The sequence below is a fragment of the Galeopterus variegatus genome, unplaced genomic scaffold (genome assembly GCF_000696425.1).
Source record: "Galeopterus variegatus unplaced genomic scaffold, G_variegatus-3.0.2 Scaffold1488, whole genome shotgun sequence".
NCBI classification, from domain to species: Eukaryota; Metazoa; Chordata; class Mammalia; order Dermoptera; family Cynocephalidae; genus Galeopterus; species Galeopterus variegatus.
In genome coordinates this window covers 349,747-375,807 of record NW_007727599.1, presented here as the reverse complement: position 1 = coordinate 375,807, position 26,061 = coordinate 349,747, and the positions used below count along the sequence as shown (strand labels likewise).

The 26,061-nt window shown below is 54.4% G+C and overlaps 1 pseudogene across 1 annotated transcript in view; it reads right to left on the bottom strand.

The window, feature by feature from the left end:
* Nucleotides 1-9: 9 nt before the first annotated feature.
* The window catches only part of LOC103594129, a 78,589-nt pseudogene continuing 52,537 nt past the window's right edge, over nucleotides 10-26,061 (bottom strand). The window contains exon 2 of the transcript XR_550820.1: nucleotides 10-184. The product of XR_550820.1 is annotated as a CUGBP Elav-like family member 4 (transcript). The remainder of the gene's footprint in view (nucleotides 185-26,061) is intronic.

The following is a 26,061-nucleotide window of genomic DNA, read 5'->3' as shown; positions in this document are numbered from 1 at the left end:
CGGCCCCGCCATGTCCCCCGCCCGCCGCGTCGCAGCCCGGCCTCCCGAAGTCGCCCCCTGTCGGCGCGTCGGTCGCTCGCGCCGCGGCGGGCGCCACTTACCCCGGGCAGCGTCTTCTGCTCGTGCAGCGCGCTCTGGGCCTTCAGCGCTGACTCACGCTCGCAGTAGGTGAGGAAAGCGCAGCCTGGGGAGGGAAGCAAGCGCCGAGAAGGGTCAGTGGGGCGCCCCCGGGCCGCCGCCGCGCCCTGCCCCCCGCCCTCAGTCTCCCGCCGCCTCCCGGCTCTCCGTCCCTCTTTCCACCTCTCTTCCTCTCCTCTGCACTCTACTCGGAGCTTCCCTGCCTCTCCGTGCTCCCGTCTGTCTGCCTCTCGTCCCTCCCGTTGCTTTTCTATTTCGCTCCCTCCGCCGAGTCTCCCCACCCTGCATCTTCTCCCTACCACACCCCCTCTCCCCATGGGTCTCTCCCTGTCCCCATGCCCTGGTGCCTCAGGAGGCTCTGCCCTCTCCCACTCTCCTGGTGTTGTTTCAGCCCCAGCCCCTACACCTCCCAGAAGGGGAAGCTCCCACCCCTCATCTCCAGCACCTGCAGCTACAGTGACCATGAACTTTTGTTCTGGCCCCTTAGGAATGCTGGTGGCTGCTCCATCGGGGATGATGGGGGGACCCTCTAGGCCTTCCAAATAAAGGCTCCATCTATGAGAAGGACCCCGGGCCAGGCTGTCCTGACAAAATGAAGGAGGCTGTCACGTGTCCCCTGTGTCCCCTGCCCTCGTCCCTGCTGTCATATTTGCAATGACGGTCTTCACACCCCTCCCAGTCAGAGGGATTCTTGGGCATGTCCAGCCCACTGAGGCACAGCACAGGACCTGAGACTCACCCTTGCTCTGTCTCTGATTCCCTGGGTCACCCTGGCAAATCACACCCCCTGTCTGGCCTCAGTCTCCCCATCTGTGAACTAAGAAGGTGCAGCAGGTGATCTCCAAGGTCCAGTCCAGTTCTCCCACTGAGTGACAACAACAGTGCACACCATTACCTCCTCGCCAGGGAGTCTGGATTTGACAGAGTAATACGCTAACTCAAGGGGTGACTTTTTCAGGCTGGCCCTTCAGGCATGGTGACAAGGCAAAAAGAATGGTGATGGGACCGTCTTTCTGGGAGTTGTCTCAAACTGCACAGAGTCAAGGGCCTCTTCCTCTGCCTGCTGTTGTGGCTGAGTGTGGCTTGGGAGGCCTGCAAGGCTCAAAACCACCTGAAAGTCAAAAAGCCCACTTTGGCCAAAGCAGGCTTGAGTCCCCTGGGGAACAGTCACCTCAGACTCTCCAAAGTCACCCATGACCCCAGAGAAGGCACTCTGCAAGATGGCCATCCTCCCTTGCTCTTGTCTCTCTCACTGTCTTATCCGAGTCTCTCCCAACAACCTTATTCACCTCCATCCCCCACTCCTCTGCTCCCAGACCCCTCACCTGCTATGCCTTCTCTCCCCGTTTTCACTCTCCCCGTGCATCTTTCAAGGATCTGGTCAAGTTCCACCTACTCCAGGCAGCCCTCCTTGATTGGTCTAGCCCATCCCCAGCCAAGCTCCCTTCTTGACTGCCCACAGCCAGCGATTTGGTCATACTCATGGCTATTTATTTCCTGAGTGCCTGCTCTGTGCCAGGCTCTGTGCCAGGCCCCATGGCCCAGGCCCTACTCTCAGGCCTGCAGGCTGGAGGTGCGAGTCTGGTGCCTACATGAGCCCTTGTCACCGGGCTTGCTCTAGTCTCTTGTTGCCCAGGCACAGAGTACCCCCAGTGTTCTCTGCAGTTCCAGCCTCCTCCACCATCTAGCTTGTGCCCACAGAAAAAACCCTCTTCCTCCTTGTCCAATGTAAAAATTGGTCCTGTGTCCCTTCCCCTCCTGGCTTCAGAGAGGAGGTGGGAAGGAAATGTATGTGGGAAGAGGACAGAAACATGGCAGAAGGAGGCAGGGAGGGAAGCCCGGGAGACAGGAACTCTCAGCTCCTAGAGACGGCTCTGCCTTGCCCACCCCTAACTCCTGCCCAAGGCGGGGAGGAGCTGCCAAGGAGCCTCTCTCCCACTCCATGTCATCCCTCCCCTTGTCCAGACCCCAGATCACCCCTCCTCCCCCTCCCTCCTGGTCACTGGCAGACGATTATTGATGGAGACACCCGGGGACTGAAATGAATAGCAGTCAGAGGCCCCGTGACGTCGTCCCTCGTGCTGCCGCCTGCCTCTCCCGGGGGCCTCTTTCCTCCCGTCCCTTCGTTGGCCTTGTCCTCTGCCTGCATCCAGGAGGCGGCCACTGCCTTGGCTGCATGAAGGCAAGCCAGCCTGGGACAAGGTCAGGGGCAGGTTTGGAGAGGGGGTAGTAAGAGGGAGGAGGAGGAGAGGAGGAAATGACCATATTGTTTCCAAGGCCCAGGATAACAAGGAAAGGATTCCCGAGAAAAAAGAATCTGTTACTTTTGTCCAGCTTCCAGGGATTTCTGCCACAGTTTTTGAGAGAGCTCACAACTCCATTGTGAACCTGAATCTTTCAGGTCCCCCAGACCCTGTGTGACCTCCGCCTGCCATCTTCGCCCCTGAATTTATCTGCTTCTGGTCTTCTCCTTGCTCGCTCACTGGCCTGCTTCTTATTTCTCACTCCCCCACACACTCTGCATAAGGGTCTTTGCCCTGGTCCTTCCCGCTGCCCAGAGCGCCCCAGCCCCACCCCTGCTCTCTGTCTGGCTTTCTCCTTCGCTTCCCTGAGGTTTTTGCTCAGATGTGACCTCCACAGGGACACCTCTCTTGACCACCTCAATGAACACAGTTCCCCCACCCCAAACATACACATACTCTCTGAACCCTTGTCCTTGTCCCCTTTTCCGTTTGGCAGCCATCACTCGCTGACATATTAATACATATTTGTTCATTGATTGGCAGTCTCCTCACGCTCAGATGAGGTCGGGGACTTGGTTTCGTTCTGTTCCTGCTTGGTTCTTAGCACCCAGAACAGAGGCAGCAGCTCAATACATATTGGTTGAAAGCATTGAATGCCCGAACACGTCAGCTAATCTGGGGAGGGGGCAACTAGTGGGAGGGGGACACAGAAAAGGTGCTCAGAGGCTGTCCCAGGGCCCTATGGACACTGAGGTGCCCTGAACTTCCATAGTGGTGGCAGGGCCAGATTTACCCTTGAGGGTTGATAGACGGGTCCCTGCCGGGAGGGCTCTTGCCCCAAGGGTCCCTCAAGCCTGTTCAGCATGACAGTGCACTCTTACCATACCTCGCTCAAGTCGATTGTCCCCGGAAAAGGCTGATGCCCAGCTCTGCCCAGGCCAGCGCATGACCAGCCATGGGTCTCTTAGTGATTCATCTCTCCAAACCCCAGTTTCCTCACCTATAAAACGGGGACAGTAATTCTGCTCAGAAGCTTGTGGGGAGACCTATTATCCAATGAGTGTTAGAATCTCTGCAGGGTTCACTAATGCAGAGCACAGCGTATCCTCCACGAAGCGGGAGGTGAGAGCGCTGCGGGCGCCTCCCTTCTCTCCCTGCACACCTCTGGGAGGAGCACCGGCCTTATAGAGGCCGAGGGGGGCAAACCCACCCCGGCCCTTCTCAAAGATCTCCTCAGCCGATGTGATGCAGCGTCTGACATTCCACCAGGAGAGACTAGTCATCTCGCTTAAGGCTTTTCGAAAAAGGCAAATGAGGATGAGCAGTGACTAACGCTGACTCCGGGGTGTGAAGGAAGGGACGCTTCTGCTGCCGGGCTGAGGGCAGAGCTCTGGGGCAATGGCAGCTCTGGGGTGGGGGCTGGAGGAGGAGAGTTCGCCGTCACGGGGTGCTGCAGATGACGGTGGGGCTGGGGCGGAGGCCAAGGTGAGGCTCAGGGTGGCTCGGGGGAAGGGTGTCCATGCCCCAACCACTGGACCCTCACCAGTCTCTCATGTGGAGAGCGTGGGGGTGGGGCACACAGAACTGCCATCCAGAACAAAGGGCTTTGACCTCCTGTCCCTCATTGCTGCTCCTCACAGAGGCTGAGGACGGGTCTTTGGGCAGCTCGAAGGTGGGAGAAGGGCAGTGTCAGCCTCAGCTGGCAGCCACTAAATCTCAAACTGTCTCCTATGACGTGCTGAGGTGTCCCCAGAGACATCCTTGGTGAGGCCCTTTGGGAACTCATGGTCGAGGTGGGAAACGGGACTCTCCGAGGGAGCAGCTGCCCAATATCACAGACAGCGGGAGAGAGGACAGCGCCAGGGCTGAACTCGGAGGCTGCAGAAGGTCTGAGAAGAGCGCGTCCTTTCTGGGGACGGGGCTGGAGCACAGACATCTGCCTGTCTTCACACCCAGCAATTCCCTCCAAGTCCTGATCCTGCAGGTGTACTTGTGCTCACAGAGGACAGAACAGGATCCACTGTGGCTGTTTGAAATAGTGAAAGAATTGAAAACTACCTAAATGTCCCTCAGGGCAGAAATGCTTTTATTGTTAAACTGTGACTACTCTATAGCAGTTAAAAAGATGAAATGATCCTAAATGTACCAACATGGAAAGCCACATTGTCAGATGGGAAAAGCACGTTGTGAAATCATATATGCCATGTATATACAATGGAGACACAACTCAGCTCCTTGCATGCAAGGACAAAGTCCAGAAGTCACACCCAGCTGAAAACAGGGAGTACAGGGTGGGGAGTGGGGGGATGTCTCCCATGACTTTCACTTTTTTTTGTTTGTTTGATACATTTAGACCCAGAATATATTCATGTATCATTTGCGTAATGAACTTAAAAAAAAAAAAAAGAAAAAAAGATAAAAACCCAAAACTTTTCTGGAAGAGGACGATGGAATGAAGAGGTGAGTGCACATGGGTGAGCCTGACAGGTTCTCTCTGCCCAGCAAGCTGTGAATGTAAAGAACTGTTTTGGTCCTTCAGCCCCAAGGAGTTCCAGGGTTGGTATTTGAGGGCTGGGATCCATGACGGAGCAGACACCCTCCCCCACCTCCACCTTCCATTCTCCCTGGTATTTCCAGCTATGTGCCCCCCATATTGGCAGGACCTGAGGGGAGAAGCTACACAAGTGCCCCAGGGAATCTCTGGGTTAGTTGTGACCTCTCCCTAGCTCCCACCTCCTGTCCCACATCCCACCATCTTGGATGGCTCTCCGCAGCACCAGCTCATCGCCTGAGTCTCCCACCCTTCAAAGGTCTGCACCTTCTGTCCCACCCCCTCCTGAATTATGGGGGTGAGCAGAAAAGAACTGCAGCGTATCGGAGCAGGAAGGGATTTTGGAAATCTTCTGGGGTGGGGGTGGGGACTGAGAGAGAAGCCACACCACGGTCCTGCCATAAGCAGCAGGTCAGGTCAATCGGATCGCCTGGGGCCCTACTCCTTTCTGCCATCTCCCTTCGCACAGGACGGACTCCCTGCACCTCCCCACACCTCCCCTGGCCACACGGACTGACCGTGCAGCTGGACGCTTTGGCCTGCACTCACATTGCCTTATACAGCCACTTAGCTTTTTCCTGCCTACTGCTCTGATCTACCTGTCCCTCCCATTTTCCAGCTTCATGTCCTGTGTCCCCGAGTAGATTGTCAACTGTGGGGGGGTGGAGACAACATCTTCCCTATCTCTAGGGCTAAATGGAGGGCTGAGCTCCTAGCTCAGGGGTCTGAGGGCTGCGGGGCCAAGAGGACATATGCGGATGGGGGAAGGAGGCCTGCGAGGGGAGCTCTGAAGGGAGATTGGGAAGCATGGGCAGGGCAGAATGTAGGAGGAAGGGAGGAGGAGGGCCTGGCCCGGAGAGGTTGGAACGGTGCAGGGGGAGGCAGCAGAGGGGGCAGGAGGGTGCTGAGGCTGGGGTGCAGGCGGGGTGGCAGACACCCTTCTCCAGCAGGGGCAGCCTATAGACCACGGTGCCTGAGAAGGTGGGCGGGTGCCCTTTCCCACGTGAGAGAAAAACACAGCACAGCAGAACTAATTGCATGGAGATGGCAGTAATTTACAAAGCCCCCGTGTGCAGGGATAAAAGGCCCTTGTCATTGTGGAGTGAAGGAAGTGCAATTTCCTGCCCAATGCTGAGCAGGGCTGAAGCATGGAGTGTAATCATCATGGAGGGGAGGGCTCCGATGCAAAGTGCTCCCTCCTCCCACCCCAGCCAGGCTTTGGCTTCCTGCTAATTGAATTACAGAATTAGCCAGAGGAAGGTGGCCCTAGAATAGGAAGATCTGGACTTTAATAAAACATCAGATCTTCAGGCCCTGGACTCACCAACCTGGAGGAAGTGGGAGAAAGCTGGAGGGTGGGGTAGGAAGGGAGCAGGAAAGCCACCAGCCAGACCTAGGGGCCAAAGAGGGGGCTCCCTGATCAGTGTGATCTTTTCAAGGGGCCCAGGAAGGCCCCTGTGCCCCAAATCTCCACCCATTGACCTGCCATATTGCCTGAAATCCCACCCTCAGAGCACCACCATTTCTTAATGGTTCTTGCCCTGGGCTGCACTTGAGAATCACCCTGAGGATTTCGAAACTGATGCTCTCTCTCTGCAGAGAAGTTAAGCAGCATCTCTGGGGGTGGATAGGGAGGGAAAGTCTGCCAGCTTCCCTGGAACGAGGGCTACAGGTGTACTGAGGCCACATCTGTCGCCCGATCCAGCCTTTGTCTCACATGGCTTGGGTGGGCAAGGGCAGCCTCCCTGGTGCCTTCTGAAGTAGGTGTCCCCTGCCACACGAGGGGGAGAGAGCTACTGAGCAGTTCTTCACTTGTACGCCCTTCCTCTGGGAACAGCCTCCCACTTCTAGTGCCTGCCCTGAGTCTGCACCTCCTTCCAGAGCCACCTCTTGGGTCCTACTCCTTAGTGAAGCCCTGGGCAACTACCTTGGCCTCTGTGGTCCCACCTTCTGTGGATTCCTATGTGGCCCCACCCTTGACCACTGCCCATGGCCGCCCCCTCTCAACTGGGAACAACTTGAAGATGGGCCCTTGGGGCTCAGCAGGGCCAGGTCACAAGCAGGAGAAAGGAACCACAGGGCTGTCCCACTCTCTGCTCTTCTCTCCATGTGCCTGGCCACTGGTTGACCACCATGCTATCTTCTTAGGACCTCTCCTGGCCATTCCCATTCCCCCCACCATCCTTTCCACCTGGACCTCTCTCCCTTGTCTCTCTGGAGTGCCCCCTGCTAGTATTCCAACAATTCCTGAGGACAGTGATACCCACCTACAGAACAGAACTCTGACTTCCTCTTGCTTCTCCGTCTCCATGGGTAAAGGCAAGCCTCGGCATCACCTTTTCCTCTGCTGTCGGCCCCCGTGCCTCCTTCCTTTGGGGCCCACGTGTCCTTCTAGGAGTGGCTAAACCTTCCCTCCTCCAGGAAGCCTTCCTTGACTACAGCATCATCTCCTATACATCTTTGTCTACCTTGCATTTATGTGTGGTTTGCTTGTGGTGGAAATATTCTATTATAGGAGTTGCTGGCTCTGGGGCTCCTTTCTTCCCCAGTGGCAGAGGGCATAGAGAATGCCAAACTGCATTCTGCCTCTGGCTAGGTGGGAATGAGCTGAAAGGCTGGGAGAAATGGCTGGCTGCTGGGGAAGGGAGGAGTGGGGGAGGTGGGGCATGAGGTCTGGGGAAGTCAGCACATCGCTCAGGACCCTGGTGGCAGGAACCATCCATCTTCCTCAGAGGAGGCAGCCTCGGGGTGGGGGTGAGGAGGCTGCAGAGGTGGGGGAGGGGTAAGATGGATGGTTTCCTAAACCAATGAATCAGGGGCGCGCCTGCTCTCCTCTTTGAGGCTTCTCCTAGTGCTGGAATCTCACCCTTAGCCATGTGTTGTTGTTCTTTCATGTTCTTCTTTCAGGCTCAGCACTGCCCTCCTGAGTCTCCTTTCTTTAAGCAGAAACTCCGGAGAAGAACATGGTCCATTCAACCATTCAAGAGTGCAATGAGTTTGGACAGAGTTTAGCCCCATTTTGTGGTATGGGAGAGTGAACCAGCTCACTGTTACTAAGGACATCTCATCCTTCTAACCATTCCTGCCCTTTTCATCCACAAGACAGAGGTGGGCAGAGAGCTGAGGTGGTCCAGATTTCTCCCAACCTAGACTGGGCTCCCAGGGAATGGGATCAGCCTTCTCTTTCTCTTCTTGCTGGCACAAGGCAGCTGGTTCAGACCAAAGGACCTAATTTGCTCTGGACAAGCTGTGGACCTCGGAGGGTTAAAAGACCAGCAAGTCCTCTGCCAAGTGTCTCTCCCTGCCAGTTGCCCTTGTTTGCACCCTAAACGCTTGAGAATTACATGTGTGGTGTCAGCTGCTCCATCTTTACACACTGTGAGAAAGGACAAAAAGCGGACGTGACATATTGATGGCCTCTCCCCTTTCTCAGTAAAGAGCTCCCCAGTCTCCAGCCGGAGCTGATGGACCCATGAGGCTCAGGGAGGTGGGGACTGGCCCAGAGCAGGTGTCGGCTTTTGCAGGTAAAGTCTGCTCAGCCGACCATGTTTACCAGGTTTTGTCCCCGCAGCCTTGGGGCTGCTCCTGTGCCCCTTCTCTGGACCGGCAGCCCCCACTGGTCCCCAGGAGAGCATGAGGGTCCTCTGTTTATGTGTTTCTTCAGCAGAGGACTTTTCCTTGCCAACACGCTGTCCTGTTCATGATCTCGTCATTCTTATACCTCACAGTAGCAAGGGAGGTGTTCTCAGCATCCGATAGCTCAGTTCCTATCTCCCCCTCCAGGGACTCTGGGCAGTGTCTGAGGACAGTGTGAGTGGGGGCTGTCCTCAGGGAGCCACTGGGGCCCCTCGATGGGGCATGTCCTCCCCCCCACCTCCCACTCCATGGCCTTCCCTTGGGGTAAGGGGCTCGGGGATGACCTCATTCTCTTCCTGTAGGGACCCAAGTGGATTCAGCTGAGGCAACGCCTGACCCCCATCTTCCACTGGTGCCCTCTCAAATGTCAAAGGCCGGCATATCTTGGGCTCCTCTGCAGAGGGCTCTGGCTGAGCATCAAGGTTAGATTTTAAATGCATTCATGGCATCCACTACTCATACGAGTGCCAGGATAAATTCTTTGTTAGAGCCTAGAAACTGAACTATGTTCTTTTCTGATTAACCTGGTCAGAAAGCTTAGATCTTCCTGTTTTAAATTTTCTTAGAACAGGGTGGGAAGCCAGGCTCGGCTCAGTGGAAATGGCCCACTGAGCACCACAGGGGAAGGGCTCCCAGACGCCTCCTGGGAAAGACTGAACTCATCGCCAAACTTTGTGAGATGGGCAGAGGCAGGCCCCTGGCGAAGCTACGCATGCCTCAACCGGTTTGGGAGGGAAAACACCTCCCTCATCTCAGACACTTCTGAGCCTCTGCCTTGCTCGCCCCAGCCCTGTCTGGATTTCCTGTCCCTCTTCACCCGTCTGATCAGAACTTCAGAGCCTCAGTGGCTGACCTTGGCTGCACAGCTCTCTGGGTCTGATGTGCTGTGCTCCTCAGTGTGTGGGAATCACGTGGTGCCCCGCCTGAGCCTCCAGTGGCTGGCACCATTTGTTGGGTCATCTGTGCGTCTTATACCCGCAGAGGGAGCTCAGTAAATACTTGAGTTGCTCAGAATTCCCCTTGCTGGAGCTGTGCATGGCGGCTGGACTGGTTAAATTGAGGTGGGGGGCATTTTCCCAGGAAGAGGGAAGCTCAGGAGAATCTCTCCGTGGGTTGCTCCTGAAACCCCCACCACCATCCCCAAGCCTGAAAGTCTCCCCATCACACCCATAGAGGTAACTGTCTGCCTCATGTCCTTGCGTGTTTGGGGGGTGGGGGGCAATTGGTCTCTCTGACTCCTTTCTCCCATGAAAGCAAAGGAGAATAGATCACACCAGCAAGGCACTGGACTTACGTGTCCCTTTGTGGCTTCTTAGTACAGATCCTCCCTCTGGGCACACTGCTGACATGGTCCCCCCCCAACAGTGTGTGTCCCTGTCACCACTGGTCCTTTGCTCATACTCTCTCCTCACCTGGGATGCCTTCCCTGCCCTGGATCCTCTACCAGATCCTCCTACCCTTTGACCCTGGTTCAAATTGCAGCTCCGTGGTGTTACCCCTGCCCCCAGCTTCCCAGCCCTTGCCGATTCTCCTTTGAATAAGCCCTTCCACATTCATGTGTAAACACTCAAAAGAATGCTTGGTTAAACAGTTTTCTGCTAGTTTGTGGGACCTGTGTTCTCTTAACTAGACCACAGCTCATGGGGCTGTGCCTCTTCTCTTGCATGCCCTCATAAGCCCCAGCGTGGGAGTCTCATAAGAGCGGTTGGGTTGAGCTCATCAGAGTCAGGAGGGGAGGGTGTGCCCACCCCCCTTTGGTTGCGGCACCTACCAGGTGAGCTGCATCAGTCTTGCCGCTCTCCTCTGCCTCTTTCCTAACCGGCTCTAACTCACATAAAGAAGAAAACGAAATAAAAATTAAAATAAATAAATAAATAAATAAATAAAAAGAAGCACAACAATAAGAAATTCCAATCTCAGCATTCAAGATGGGCTATTTTGAAAAGACCAATAGCCAGGAGTCCCATATTACAGGATCAATGTTTGGAAAATGTGATTTTCTTTTTAAAAGCAGAAAAACAATCTCACACAGTCCTGGCAGGGTATGGTCCAGCTCTCGGTGGAGGGTGTCTTTCTCTCATGATCTTTGCCATTTAAGCCACTCTTCTGGCTGGGTTTTGGGCTTCACCCAACATCAATACGTTAAGTTCAATCACAGGCATTTAGCAATATTTAACCTGAGGGCTGCGGCAAAGAAGGAGTCAGCAAATGTGGACAGGATGCTGGCCTCAGTGAATTAATCCCTCACATCTGCAGAGCCCTGGTGCAGGTATCATTCCCATTTTTCAGAGGGGTAGGGGTCCTGGCTTTGCTTTAGCGTTGGCTGACCCCGGTTCTGGAGCCATAAATTATCCTTCATCCATTGCTGACTCTCCAGGGGGAGTGGGAGTGGGAAAATGGGGAGGGTGACCTAAGAAGGTAGACAGAGCCCAGTATTCCACTGTATTTATTTCTCCCCACCCCAGAGACCCATCCACATGCCCACAGAGCCCAACTGAGAATGAAACCGAACTGACTAATCAGTTGTCTGTTTCACGAGACCTAACTAACCATGAGACAAGGATTGGAGATGTTGCTGTCTGTGGACGGAGTGAAAAGAGGCTTCATTCATTCATTCATTCATTTCACAATCATGTATCTGATGGCCTACTATTTGCCAGATGATGAAAGACATACATCTGATTTAAAGGAGACCCTAGATAAACGTACTTGAAAGGCCAGGTGATAAATGTGCAAGAAACACACCTACCAAGCTGACGTGTGTGCAGGGCCTATTGGTGGCATGAATGACAGCAGCACTCAGTGATTTTAGGTTACGTATTGGGCATCGTTCCAGGTGCTGTACATGTATTTACCCATTTAATGCAACTCTATAAAAGAGCACTATTATCACCCCCTGTTTACAGGAAACTGAGGCACTCAAAGATTTAAAGACTTGCCCAAGGCCTTGTGGCCAGGTCCATGGGAGAGTCAGCACGTGAGCCAGTGCTGGCCACCTGCAGAACCCTGGGCTCTGTGTCCTCATGGAGGAGGTTACTCATTGCTGCCTGGGGGAGAACTTACTGCAGGTGCCTGAGTGAATCCCCAACCCAGAGGGGCCTTGAGGGAAGGGGTGAGAGAAAAGGACACTGCACATGCAGAAAAAAACAGGGTGAGTTTGGGGCCCTGGAGTGCTTGAGAAGGGCTGGAGCCGGTGAGGGCACTGTTCCTTTCAAACCTCCCCCAGACACCTTCCTCAGCATCTTTCTTTGGCTTTCTTGCTTTCTGTTCGTCCTCTCCTCTTCTTCCCTTTCCTTTCCTCTTTCTGCTTTACTTCTTTTCCATGCTTCTCTCTCTCTCTCCTTCCCTTCCTTTCTTCCTTTCTTTCTTCATTTTTTGTCTCATAACTAAAACCCCACATTGGTCATCTATTTAAGTCTCCTCCTGACTACTCCAGGTTACACCATTTTCCCCATCCCTAGACCATAGTAATATTGGACCTTGAGGTTTTTGTCACCAGCAGACTGGAGACCCTGGGAAAGCCATCCAATCCCTGAGGCCTGGTTGTTACTGTACACAAGGTGTTGTGGGAAAGGGCTGCCAGCTCGTAGGGAGGTGGATTTGGTTCTGACAGTGGCCTCTGCCCTGTTCTGGGAGCATCTGGGTAGTTTATATAGCCTCTTTTTTTTTTTTTCTTTTTGTCTTTTTCCGTGTCTGGCAATGGATCGCAACCCTCAGTGTTGCCCCCGTACCCGACCGGGACCAGCAACGGGATCGCAGCCCTCGGTGTTGCTCCTGCGCCTCGCTCAGCCAGTGAGCGGGAACCGGTCTGTATGTGGGATCCGAACCCTCGGCGGGAGCGCCGCCGCTGAGCTCCCAAGCGGCGCACCACAGCAGTGCGCCACCGGGCCGGCCCTATATAGCCTCTTTTGGAACCTAGGAAGTGAGGACAATGACACCTGCTAGGATCATCGGTGTCCGGTAGACACCCGGTGTGTGATTAATGGGGAGGGTACCACTATTGCTGTCACTGTCAGTAGTAATAGTTGTGATGCTTACAATTCCCTGCAGTGTGAAAAATGGCTGTGGCATTTCTGCTATCTGCTTCCCTTCATAAAACCTGCATGTTACTTGATTAAGACCCACCCCCCATCCACACTCACATGGGACAGGGCCCCTCTCTGTGTTTCCTACATAGCACAGGCCAGCACGTGTGGAGGCTCAGAGTGATGGCTGGTTTGCTTTTGGAGTCTAAGATGCGAGTGTGTTTTGTTTATCATGTATATCTAATATGCTAATGACAGGAGGCGGTAATGAGCTGGCAGGGACCTGGGTGACAAAGAGCTGGCTTCATGCTCCCCAAAGAGGCGCCTCAGTGTCAATTGTTTCTTTTGTGAGAGGAATTGTCAAGGCCTGGGAATGTGGGCTGGGGAGGGTTGGGGAGAGGAACGCTGGGGTGTCTCAGACGAGGTTTAGAGGAGTCAGACCTCTCACTCAGGGGCAGTGCAGGAGCCTGGCAGCATGGTGATGGGACAGGCTGCGAGGGATGGGGAGCCTCAGGAGGTGGCTGTGAGAGAGTAGGGGAAATAAGTCGTTCGTGGGAAGGGAACGGACGTGGATTGAGCACTCTCATCCATGTTACCTCCGACTTCTCAAGAGGACCCTGTGAGCTCCTAACAATGGGGCTGGCCCCCTCTGCCATGGGTCCTTGTGTGTTCTGCTCCTGGCATAGGGCCTGGCGTGGGAGGAATGGACAATGGTTTGCATGAGAGTGCTGGCCAGAGGCCTCCAGCAAACTCTTCATGGGTACATTGCACCTCCTGCAAGTCAGCAGATCTCTCTGGACCTCATTTTCCTTTTCTGTGACATGGGTTTGATAGCCCCCACCCATGAGTCTGTGTCCCCAGCATCCAGCACAATCCTGGTACAAAGGGGGTCCTCAGTACATATTCCTTCAGCTGTGAATGGTTGAGTGGGGGAGTGGGAACAGAAAGTGTGAGTCTCTCTTTCACGGAGGAGGGGAAGTGTGTGTCTGTTGGCCAGGGTGACCCAATCATCCCAAGACCACACATCTGATCAGTGAAAGAACTAGAGCTCAACCCAGGACCGATCCTGGGCTGAGCAAGGAGAGCGAATCTCTGAGAGGCTGGGGAGTCCGTGACAAGGGAGTAGGCCACCACCTCAGTGTGCAAGGTCCCAGACAAGTGGACTCGAGCCCACAGATGGAGGTGTGTCTCCAAGGCTTTGCACCAGGTGGAAGGGACCAGGGAGAACAGATTGATGTGAGGCATGCAGGCCGAGCCCACCCAGCGCCCCCTGCCCCTGCCTGGGTGGGTGGCTGGCAGCAGCTGGGGCTGGGGAGAGAGAGGCACACGTCTGACATGCTATGTGCACTGCCCTTGGCCAGGGGCCCTGGAAGGAGTGGGGGATTTCAATAAGTGTCCAAGGACACCTGCTCTTTGCCCAGTCCTGGCCTGGGGAGAGAAGGAAGGACAGGAGAAGAAGAAAGGCCATGTGACCTCAGCAGCACCCAACTGGGCAAGCACTGGGGACAGAGGGAACAGGGAGCAAACCATACAAGGTGGTGTGGCCCAGTAACCAAGCTTCAGGCTGTGGAGCCCCGGGGAAGCCAGGGCCAGGGAGGGGGCTGCCGGGAGCTTTCCTGGAGGTAGAGCCTTGATGGAGAGAGGTAGGGAGGAGGAGGAGGGAAGGGCCTTCCTCGTGGTTGGAGTGAAGGAGAGTGTGTGGGACCCAGGAGGGGCAGCGGGCACTTGCAGTCAGAGGGCATGATCTTTAGAGACGCACTCCAGTGTTGACCAGCGTGGGGCTAGCCTGCCCTTCCTCTCTCCCCGCTTCCTCCTCTCTCTCTCTCTCCTTTTCTTTCTCTCTCACCAGGGTTCCGTTCCAGGGCAAGCTGGGGTACCAAAGGGGAGAACATGCAGGGGGCTAAGCTGAACCGAGTCACTATATCTTCCGAGAGGTCTCAACAGCCAGCTGCCTCTGCCTCCCACGACCAGGTCCCCATGAACCTGGAGCACGGTGCTGCCCGTTTTCTTCTGTGGGGCTATATATAGCGATCGCCATGCACACTCTGGAATTGGGTTTGATGTAGCCCTCTGGACTCGAGCTAACTTTTGGGGAGTAGTTTTCTTGGGAGCCTGCCAGTCCAATTCTTCCCTCATGAACACTAATTACCGCACAGACCTTCTCCATGAAATCAGCGCTGAAGCCATTTCCATCCAGGCGGCTCTCCAAGATGAAATTTTTCTACTGGGAACCGACAGCCGCAAATAAACCTACCATCTACTTAGCAACTGAGAGCAAGAGCGGGCGGGAGGTGTGGGGGGCGGTGCATGGAGACGGGGAGGGAGGGAGGCAGGGCGGGAGGGAGGGAGAGGAGGCAAAGGCTCGGCTTCCTTTCTTCCCTCTGTTCTTTATATTTCAGAAAGGATGTAATCATCTCTCGCCTGGGGAGGTGGTACAGGGTGGCTCATGAGACAGGGCGGTGGCACAGAAAGGCCCAGGTGACCTGTAAGGCCAGTACCTGCTCTTGGTTGCTTGGGCTTGGCCAGCTCCCCCTCCATTGCTGGGACTGTTGGGCAGCTGAGGCAGCCCCCTGGCTGCTCTGGGGCTTCCTCCCTCCTTCCCTGGGCTGGGCTCCCTCGCCGCTGTGGGACTGGCCAACACCCAGCTCCCTCTGTCTGGCCCTACTGAGGATGGTCTCCATCCCCCTTTCTGCCTGGTGAGTTCCCACTACTCATCCAGAGCCCAGGGAGCATCTCACCTCTGCCAGGCAGCCCTCCCTGAGTCCTCCAGGTAGCCCCCGTCCCCTCTATTCACGACTCCAGAGGCCTGTGCCATGTACCCAGCGATGGAGTGGGCTCTGCCTTCTTTGCTTCCTAATTAAATGGGTGCATCCACTGCCCAAAGAAGGGCAAGCACTAGAGGAATGAAGCCTCACAGTACCAAGTGGGGTTGGTGAGCAGGTGCCATTCTGTCACTGTGCAGAGGACAAGCCCAAGGCTCATATGCAATGTTCGTGGTCACTTACTTACTCCCGAAGAAGAGGCAGGGCTGGGGTTTAAATACATGCGTCTCTGTCCAAAGGCCAGACACTGCACTTTCTCCCTGCTGGCCTCCCCCCGGGGTGCTTCTGGGTCAGTGCCTGCTCCTCCCCCACTGTCTGCCTTGAAGGTCAGCCCAGGGCTCTGCACTCAGCCTCTGTTCCAGGAGCACTCGCGTCCAAAGAACAGAAGAATCACATTTCCCCATGAGGTTTTCCAGGCCCAGGCCAGGCTCAGCGAGCTCTTATGACCTCTGGCCATTTGCCAGGTTCCGGGCACTGCAGCCAACTAAGCATGAGTGGCCCTCAGAGCCTGCGGTGGGGTCGTGAAGGCTGTGCCAGCCTTGCCCAGTCTTCAGAAGAGTTACTCCCTTCCTTGGCAGTGCCACCTCCACATCCTGTGTGCAGCTGTGCACCCAGGGCACTCCACACCAGGGCCCCAGCTCACAAGTCACTTCTCCCAGAACCCTTAGCATCTGTTTTCTGAGACCCATGCCCTCCGTTGGGGCACTTTCTGCAAAGTCACTAAAAGGGGTCTAGTGCCACTCCTGCACCAAGGCTTGGTGAGTCCTTTTACTTCTCTGGGCCTCAGTTTCTCCATCCATCAAATGGGCAGGATGATTCCTGACCTGTCTTCTTTACCTGGGTGGGTGGTGCAGGATTCAAATGAGACGGCAATAGGAAGTACTGAGAACTACTTGCATGTCAGGTAGGCTCTCTCAAGGTCCCTGTTATATTTCCCCGGCTTCATGCTCACTCCAGACTCTCCACACTCCTGTCCCCACCCTGCCCCCAGCCGGGTTGGAGGTGTAAGGCTGGAGCTCAGCTCTGTGCTTCAGCAAGCAGCCAGACTCAGAGAAAGTGGCTCTAGAGGACTCTTTCTGGGGCAGAGAGAGGACATGAATCTCTGGAAGAGTTTTCTCTTAAAAGAGACCTGGGCTGGAAATCATGAAAATGGGTTTGATGCCCAGGGATAAGCCACCTTCCTTCTTTGGGTACCTGTGGCCTTATGTATAGGTGGGGAGTGCAGTTGGATGAGCTGATCTGTGCAGCCCCTTCCATTAAGATGGTGTGGGCTGGTGGTTAAGAATGGGGCTCCCATGTTGCTTCACTCTGTCACCTTTTAGCTGTGTGATTTGGGGGCAGATTTTTTAGCCCCTTTCTCTCTGGTGCTCCTCACCTGTAAAATAGGTGTTTATTTGCCTGGGCTGCTGAGGGTTCAATGAGAACATATATGTCAGGAGCTAAAATGGTTCTGGAGCCTGGGACGTGCACCCTTGCTCAGTGCTAGCTCTTAGCCAGTGGATAGTACCACTCACAGCCAGCACGGTGAGGCACTGCCACGTGCTGGGACATTGCTGAGCACCATACGGACATGTCCTCACTTAGTCCGTTGTTTCTATTTTCATTTCTTGTGTGTCTATGAAAAATGTGGAGAGACTCGAGAGGTGAGACCAGAGTGCTGCCTGGAATTATGGATATCATTGGCGTCTACATAGTGAGTCCCAGCATCTGACTGGAGCGAGAAGCTTCCTCACAAAGGAGGGGCCTGAGTGGTGGGGGTCAGTGAGGGTGGTGCCATCAGGCCTGGGCCAGAGGGCGGCAAGCCCAAGAGGAGGGCTAAATCTGATCGGCTGCCAAGGGACATGAACGCTGAGGCAGAGGAAGGGCCTTGGGGTCCCTGGTGGAGCAGAGGAGGCCAGCTGTCCCAGCAGGAAGTGAGAACGCCACATGGCTGTGTCAGATGGATCGCCAGCTTAGGTCTGAGTGGCTTTGCCTGGCTGAGGCCCATGGCCTATTACCTGCACCTGCCAGGCCCACCCCTGGCATCGCGGAAGCAGTCTGGGCCCCACACACCCTTCCTTTCAGCAGCTCTTATGTTTTCTAGTTTTGCTTCCCCAAATAGATTTCTGGTTTCTTTTCTTTAGGAAAATTGCAACGTCCCTTCAGCAGAGCTCAGCTGAAAGGGACACACCCACTGCAGGGGCTGCCCAGAGGGGAGTGCAGCAATGGGCACATCTGTCCTGGCTTGAGCCAAGGCATAGCCAGCTTTCAAGGTTGAGACTTCAGGGGACCTGGGGCCAGGTGGGGGTGACTGTGGGAGCCAAGCCCTTCCTGCCTAAGGTGAGCATCCTCCTCTCAGGGATCAAAGAGGACCCCAGTGGCTGGCAGGGGGGTGGAGTGGTTAGAGACATAGGCTTTGGCATCACAGACAAGGGTTCCAGTCTAGGCTCAACCTGTGTTATGTCCAGTGGGTTCCTTAAGTTCTCTGAGCTCCTAATTGTCAAATGGGATCCATAGTGTCATAGGCGTGTTGTGACATGTATGAAGCTCACAGTGCAGTGCTGGGCCCCACATGTGCCCTTTGGTGGTGCCGTTGAGCAGCAGTGTCCTGTGGATTGCTCAGCCCTCCCTGAGCTGCACTGGGACATATCTTTTCCGTGGGAGAGGAGGGTGGTGGCCTTGGCCTGGTGGGCAGGTGTCCCCCTCCCCAGGGCCTAGGCAGAGCAGTGCCAGGCCTCGCCACTCACAGCCTTAGCCCACTTTGTTTCTCCCCTCCCCTGTGCACCCCAACACCACCCCCTGTTCTTTCAGCATTCTCTGTTCCTTCTCTCAGGCGGGCGGCTGAGCAGAAAAACAAATCAAAGTTGCCTTCGTGTCTTGGAGCCTGCGATGCTCCCGCGAAGCGATCCCTTGCTTCCCATTACCCACCCCAATAACTCTTGTATATGGAGTGTGAAATAATTAGCAGTGGCAAAAATAATTTAGGAAACAAGAAGAAACTAATTGTATAGGCTTGTTTGGGGAAAACAGAGCCGACCAAAAAACCCACTGTGCTGGGAAATGTGGACAGATCGACCAGCTCCCTGTAGGTCAAGCCCGTAGCTGGACCACCACGCAGGGCCCCCAGCAATGTGCCCTCTCTCAGGACTGGCTTTCTCCACCCTTGCTCCTCCAAGGGGGGTTGACCCTGCTGCAGTCAGGACAGGTGCCCTCATGGGTCCAGATGTGACTTCTCAGAACACATCCGTATGCCCACCTCACACCATCCCAGGAAGGCAGATGGGGAGGGAGGCCAGGTCGGTCACCTGGACAGTCTCTTGTGGTCACATGGGCCTGGTGTCCTCCCTGAACTTGTGCTGGAGCTGGCTGCCTGGGCCCCCACACCTTTTCCCTGCCTGCTTCCACCACTCAGACTCCCCTGCCCCAGCAGACGCCCACTGCACATCAGCCCAGCGGCAGCTGTGTCATTAAATGCAATGTGGCGCTTCCCTGGGCAATGGGGGGAAACACTGCACCGTGCATTTTATGGCTCTTCTCACTTTGAAAAGTTTGTCTCCTCCTTGGGCGCTTTTCCACCTCCTACGCTCCCTCCCATCCTCCACCTCATTTGCTCCTCACTTTCTGGAACGTGGAGGGTCATGTGACAGTTGAAAAGGAGCAAGGAAACCACCACATTCCTGAGTGGAGGGAATGAGGAACCAGAGAGGTGAAATAATTGGCCAGAGGTCACAGTCACCAGCAGGGTGGCTCAGGGTTTGACCCAGGGCTTCTGCCTGTCCCCTGCTGCTTCTCGTCTTCCTTCCCCTGCTGGACAGTCAGCCTGACCATTCCAGGCTGCACCCTGGGCTCTGGATGAGCACTTTGGTCTTCTCTGCTCCCCTTGGGCACTGCCCAAGGCTGAGAGACCTCGACTCCCATCTGAGTGCTGGGCACAGGTGGGGAGGTGGCTTCGGTGGCTCTGCCCTGCCTTGGCCACATCCCTGTCCCCAGTGCACGTGCATTTATTTGTCTAGCACTGACTTACAATGTTGCACTCTGGGACGGAAATCCCACCTATCTTGTGCAGGCTCCTGTCTGCTACCTCCTGTCATCTTCTCTTGTCTGGGCCATTGCGATAACCTAATTCATCCCCTGGCCTCCAGCATCTCACTCTCAGGCCAGCACGTTGATTGCTCTAAGGCCACATTCTGGTCTATCTCTTCCTTGCTCTGCAACCTTCTGCGACTTCCTATTTCCTTTAAAACCAGCACACACTTCTTGACCTTGTCTCCTGCCATACTCCTTAGACAAGTCTTGGCATTCAAAGGATCACTGTAAATCTTGAAGGTGAGCAGGCACCTCTTTGAAAGCAAACCTGGGTTTATGCCTGGTTGTCTCTGCCCCACTTGGCTGTTTTCACCTGATATCATGGTGGCTCCTGTACCACCCTTAAGCCGTGGTGGTCTGGCTGGTGCACATCTCTCAGACATACCTCTCCCTGTTGAATGTTGTGCTTCGGGGGTTCAGAGCCCCTCCCATTTAGCCTGTGCAAAGGAATGCCCGAGTTTTGCCCACACCTGCCCTCCTTGTGGGTTCTGGTACACTGGGGCTAGGCACCACCACACCAGCAACCCAGGAGTTCTACATCCTGGGCCTTCATCCTCACCTACCCACAGCCATCTCCACAGTGGATCCCTCCTCTCCACCCTGCCCCTGCGCCCGACCAACTCCAGACCTCGCATCCCTCCTGAGCTGCGCCTCCTGCAGCTCCCCAGGTTTCCCAGGCAGGCCTCACCTGGGCCTCTCCTTTCTCCCACTTCTTCCCCCTGATTTGGCTGAAATCTGGTGCCAAGTTGCTGTGGCAGATGAGATGGGCTGGGCTTGATCAGGGCCACTCGAAGGCCAGCCTAAGACATTGGAGGCAATGGGAGCTGGTGGAGATTGTGATTGGTAAGCACCAGGGAGGATGTGGCATGTCTGCACCATCAGTCTGGAATCGGCATGTGGGATGAGCTAGGGAGAGCCTTTGGAGGCAGGAGGGTGACTCCCCAGAGGCTAGCCCCTCTGGGCCCATTTGCTGTGCTAATTGCCTGACAGAATTACAGGGCAGGTGTCCAGGTTGTGGGCTGTGGTCCCATCGCACACGAGCAGCTGAGGTCTTTTGTGGGGTGGGGGTTGGTTGGAGTGCTGGGGAGATGAGCATGGAGCACGTCCCCACCGCCTGCTGGGCTGATGGATGGCACTAGGTATGCATAGGTAGGACATGCCTGTTCTCCAGGCTGACAAATGCCACAGGTGCAGCTGCAGGGGACATGAGCCAGCTGCTCCCATCACATCTCTGTGTGTGCTGTTCAAGGGCATGTGTGAGCTCAAGTGGTCTGGTACATGGGGGGCTTGAAGCCCCTTCTCTGCCATTGGTTGGTCGCCTTAGCTAACTATCTCCTCCTAGCTGGGGAAGCAGGGATGGGATTTGGGGAGGGTCTTTTCCCTCTGAGCCAAGCCAGCTTAACTGTGCACATGCTGACACAAACCCTGAGATCTACGGTCTGCATACTTGGGGAGAAAATAGCTGTTTCTGCTGTCTGCAGCTCACCTGCCCCTAGGGTCATCTGTCTTTGGCCTCTACTCATTCTTCTGCCACCTGGGACTTCTGCCTGCCTTGCCCCTGCCCTGCTGTGATTTCCCACCCCAAAGCCCCATCTTGACTGCTCTTGGGATGACACCAGTCTCCCTCCCACGTGTGGGGCTCGAGGTTTCAGCCATCGAAATGGACTTCAGCTTGTCTTTCTCACACTCACTTATACAAAAGTTAATTTAATGGAAGAATGTTACCCATTTTATGTCCTCCCTCATTAAATAAATGACTAGCACCTGCAATCACTTGTCTTTAGTAGAATCTAGAGGATACAGTTTTCACATGGAATGAATATTTAGAATATTTAGATATTTTGAGTTCTATGAAAAGCACCATGAAGCTGGGACATCCACGCACTGGGTGTCCTGGCCACATGGGAGAGCCTCATGAGGTGTACTGGAAAAATCCAGGGATCAGCATCTGATTTTCTGGCACCTCTCAGTTGGTTGACCCCAGAAATGATTTGTCTGAACCTCAGCTTTGTCATCTGTGAAACGGGAATAAAACTTATCAGTTTAGTTCCTAGGATTAGTGAGGGCATGCGTAACACATAGCAGACACTCAGTAAGTGCTGAGTTAATCTGAATCAAGTTGGAAATCTTGAGACAGACAAATCAGCTTGGAAACTTATAAACAATAAGGCATCAGACATATGATCCAGTAATTTCACTCCTAAGTATTTGCCCCAAAAGGATTGAAGATGAAATAGTCAGAGAGGTACTTGTACACACACATTCATGGCAACACTGTTCGCAATAGCCTCAAAGTGGAAACAACCCACATTTCCATCAAGGGATGCATGGATAAGCGAAAGTGGTGCATCCACACACAGGAATATTATTCAGCCACGAAAAGGAAGAAAGTTGTGACACATGCTGGAAGGTGGATGCACCTTGAAAACATCATGCTCCGTGAAAGAATCCAGACACAGAAGGTCACATACTGTATGATTCTATTTATATGAAACATCCAGAATGGATAAATCCATAGAGACAGAAAGGAGACTAGTGGTTGCCAGGGGCTGGAAGAGGTGGGAACGAGGACGAACTGCTCAATAGATATGGAGGTTTCCTTTCGGGGTGATGAAAATGACTTGGAACTTGATAGAGGTGGTGGGTGCAGGACACGGAAATTGCAGTAAATGCCAGTGAATTGTACACTTTAAAATGGTTAGTGGGGGGCCGAGCCTGTGGCGCACTCGGGAGAGTGCGGCGCTGGGAGTGCAGCAGCGCTCCAGTCGCGGGTTCGGATCCTATATAGGGATGGCCGGTGCGCTCACAGCGCTCACTGGCTGAGCGTGGTTTGGCTGGTCTCAAAAAGGACAAAAGAAAAATAATAAAATAAAAATAAAAAATAAAATGGTTAGTGGGAAGAAGGAGGAAGAAGAAGAAAGAAGAAGAAGGAGGAAGAAGAAGCAGCAGCAGCAGAGAGTAAAGAAGAGAAGCACCAGGAGAAATGAACACCCTAAGCCTAAATGCATTACCCTCCCTCCCCCACACGTGAGCTGGAATATTCCAGCCCTGGATTCTCAGTGTTCAGCTCCTCAGTGCTCACTGGGCATGTCTTTGACCCAACCTGAGAGATATTACTTGGGCTCAGCTGGCCATACTGCTGCAGGGCCACCCAAGAGCTGGTGTTGACCCACTGTCTAGGTGTGGCTCCTTGGCACTAGGGTGCCTCGGCTCTGGGGCTCTCCTGCTCCCCTGGGCTTCTCTGGCACCCTCGGCAGGCCTCCCTCTGCCACAGAGGTGTTCCTTACTTTTAAGGGCAGCCCCGTGTGAGCCATCCTGCCTATTCCAGCTCCCCTGCCCTTTGTCCCACCAGGATCGTCTGAAGCCCCATGGTGAGCTGGATGCTGATGGCCAGCTCCACTCGTATTGAATGAGAATTAAATTACCCTTGGCCCTGGCCCAGCCTTCCTACATGCCAGGTGGTCTGAGGGGGTAGACTTCAGGTCGGCAAAGTCCCTCCTGGTGGGATGGTACGCCAGTAACTCCTCCCTGGACTTCTGGTTTCTCTTTGGGCTCTTAGGGCTCCATCTCCCCTCCTACCTGGCTTGTACAAATGCTACCCCTTTTGCCACATAACAGAAACATACAGGTCACACGTCAGGAAGACATGTCAACAGTCGGAGCTGATCCAGGGGCTGTTCCTGAGAGTGAGCTGGCAGGTAGCCTCCTGGAGATGGCTCTGCCTTCGTGGACAATCTCAGCTTTCTGTTCCCTTCCATCTCATTGGCGCAACCTATGCAGCCTCTAGGCCTTTGCCCAGGGGCACCACTTAGCCCCTCTCACCTCACCTCCTGGTCATTACCTTCCCCACCTGAGGGTTCCCTCCTGTGTGTCCCTAGCCCTGAGGCGGTGCTCTGTAATTATTTGTTTAATGGGTGGATGGTCCCTTTCAGGAAGTTTCACCAACCTCTCCCTTCCCTGAAATTCTCATGTCCCTAGTCACTCATCAGTCTCCGTAACAGGCATGCATCAGCTGGGCCCTGCAAGCAGGCACTGTGTGGGGCACATCTCCACCATATGCTGTCCAGGGAAGTGTCCGAGCCTTGACTCCGTGGGCATATCTACTCCCTGGGGCAAGGGCCAAGTCCCCACCTCTGGTGCCCTGCACAAGGCTCTAGCCCATCACTGTCAACTCCAAAACACCACACTCCTCTCTCAGGGCCCAGCTCATCCTGGGGCTCTCTCAGGACATAAGTTCCAGACCCCCTCACCACACCTCACTGTCCCTTCTCCAAATTCAACCTGTGACACTCTTGGTCTAGCTGCCCATGTGACATATGCTTCACACAGCCACTTACTATTCAGTGTGAGTCCTTCAGGCTGAGAGCCTCGAGAAGGCAGGAGCACAGCTTTACCTGTCTCTGCATCCATTGTGGCTCTTGGCACTCAATAAATATTTCCAGGTGGGAAGAAAAAAGGGTTGCTCTGGGAGACTAAGTTGCTGGATTGTTCTTTCCCTCAGGGATCTCTGCACTTTCCCTTTGTTTTTTCTTCCTTTCTTTTTTAACCTGGAGGGAATACAACTTCAGCATCCCCACCCACTTTATAAATACTTTGACAAATGGTTTCTCTCCTGCTGCCGTGCTTACCCCAAGCAGGGGCATCTGTCATTCTGGAAGGCAACTGTTTACAGCCCTTCCGACCTTTAATGCAGAGTCAGCGGCTGGGGGTGGCAGGGAGGAGGGGGCAGCCAGGCCGACTGCAGTTCATCAGGCCCAGAATTTAAAAAAAGAGAGAAAGAAAGACAGAAGAAAACCCCTACACAACTCACAGAGTAATTGCTGTCTCCTTGGCGACGAAGCAGCAGCCTGGGGCCTGGTGCTCCGCATCCTTCCCTGGGTGGGGAAGCCAGGGACAGCCCAGAGTGAGGGCACTGTGCATCCCCTGTGGCCTGTGGAAGAGGATCTGTTTTCAAGTCACTCCTCAGCCACCTCTTGCTTTCCATAGGCTCTCGGCTGCATTTCATCATGTCCAGACCAATGTCCTTGGCTGGAAGAGCCAGCATCTCTGCAGTGGGCATGACGGGGCTCTGCCAAGGTGGCCCTCCGAAAAGCCCTGCCTCCTGCAGGGCGGCCGCTGGCTGCTCCTCCTGCTCCCTTCTTCATTTCTTTCTTCCCTCTTCACTTTCTCCCTCCTTCTCCCTTCCCTCTTCCTTCTTCTTCCTTTTTTTTCTTTTCTTCTTCCTCCACCTCTTCGTCCTGTCTCCTCCTCTTCTGCTCTCCTGCTCCTCCCCCCTTCTGCCTCTGTCTCCTTACAAAATGCCTCTCCCTGGGAGCTCTTCAGAAGAAGTGGTCAGCCTTGGGGGCTGTGGGTGTGGACTGGTGGGAGCAGAGAGCTGAGGTAGTGGGAGTTCTGAGGAGTGTGGGGGTCTCAGAGGCTGGGAGAGGCATGGAAGGGGCTCAGCAGCATAGGAGATCCAGGTGAAAGCGAGAAAAGTGCCAGAAAAACTCTCCACCTTCCCCAGGAACTACCCACCACCCAGACTGGCCACGTGTGGGTCTGCTGTGGGGACTGGGAACAATGGCCCTTTCTTTCCTGCCTCGGCATGGACCCCTTCATCCTCCAAGGACAACCTCTGGTCTCCCTTCCTCCAGGAAGCCTTCCCTGCAGTGCCAAATCTAATGGTCCATCCCTTCTCTGCCGTCTGCCAGGCCCTCTCATTCAATGGATGTCTGTCATCTAGAAGGTGGGATGGCCTCTCAGACGATGTGAGTGACCTGAGGTTTGGAGGGTGCCTTATCCTTATGGGCTTTTCTGTGGTCTAGTAGGCGCTCAGCAGATGTGTGTCCATGGATGGGCAGCAGGGGGCTTCCTCTGGTCTGAGGCTAACTTCCCAAATAGAAAGGCTCGGAGACGCACCGAGCAGGGGTGAGACATTCTTACTGAACGGCTCTGACTTTCTCCTCTCCTGCTCTTACTCCAGGCCCTCCTTAGCCAGGACCAACCTTCTCTCTCCAGTGTTCTCTACTAGGCTTTTGCTAAGCACCTCTTCTTACTGTTCCTCAGACACACCCTGCTCCTTCCTACCCCCACGCCCATGCTCGTACTTACCACAGCTCCTGGAATACCCTTTCTTCTAGTCCTTTCTGCTTCTCTTTATCCAACCTGTTCTTTCAGGCCAAGTCCAAATGCTTCATCCTCTTTCCACCTACCTGAGTGTTCATGAGCCTTTCTGTTCCAAGCCTTGCTACAGCAGTTACAGTCCTAACGTTATCCTCTGATTAGTCCATGGGACCCTGTGTTTGTCCCTCTTCCCTTCCATGTAGAATTGGGGTTTAATATATCTGCAGAGAGCAGCAGAGCATAATGTTTAAGAGCCAGAATGTCTGAGTTCAAATCCTAAGGGTACCACTAATTAGCTGTGTGACTATATGCAAGTCGTCTCACTTCTGTACATTTCAGTTTCCTCAGCTATAAAATGAGAGCATTATTAGAACCTACTCACAGAGTTTTTTTTTTCCTTTTTGTCTTTTTTTCGTGTTGGCAACGGATCGCAACCCTCAGTGTCGTGCCCATACCGGACCGGGACCAGCAACGGGATC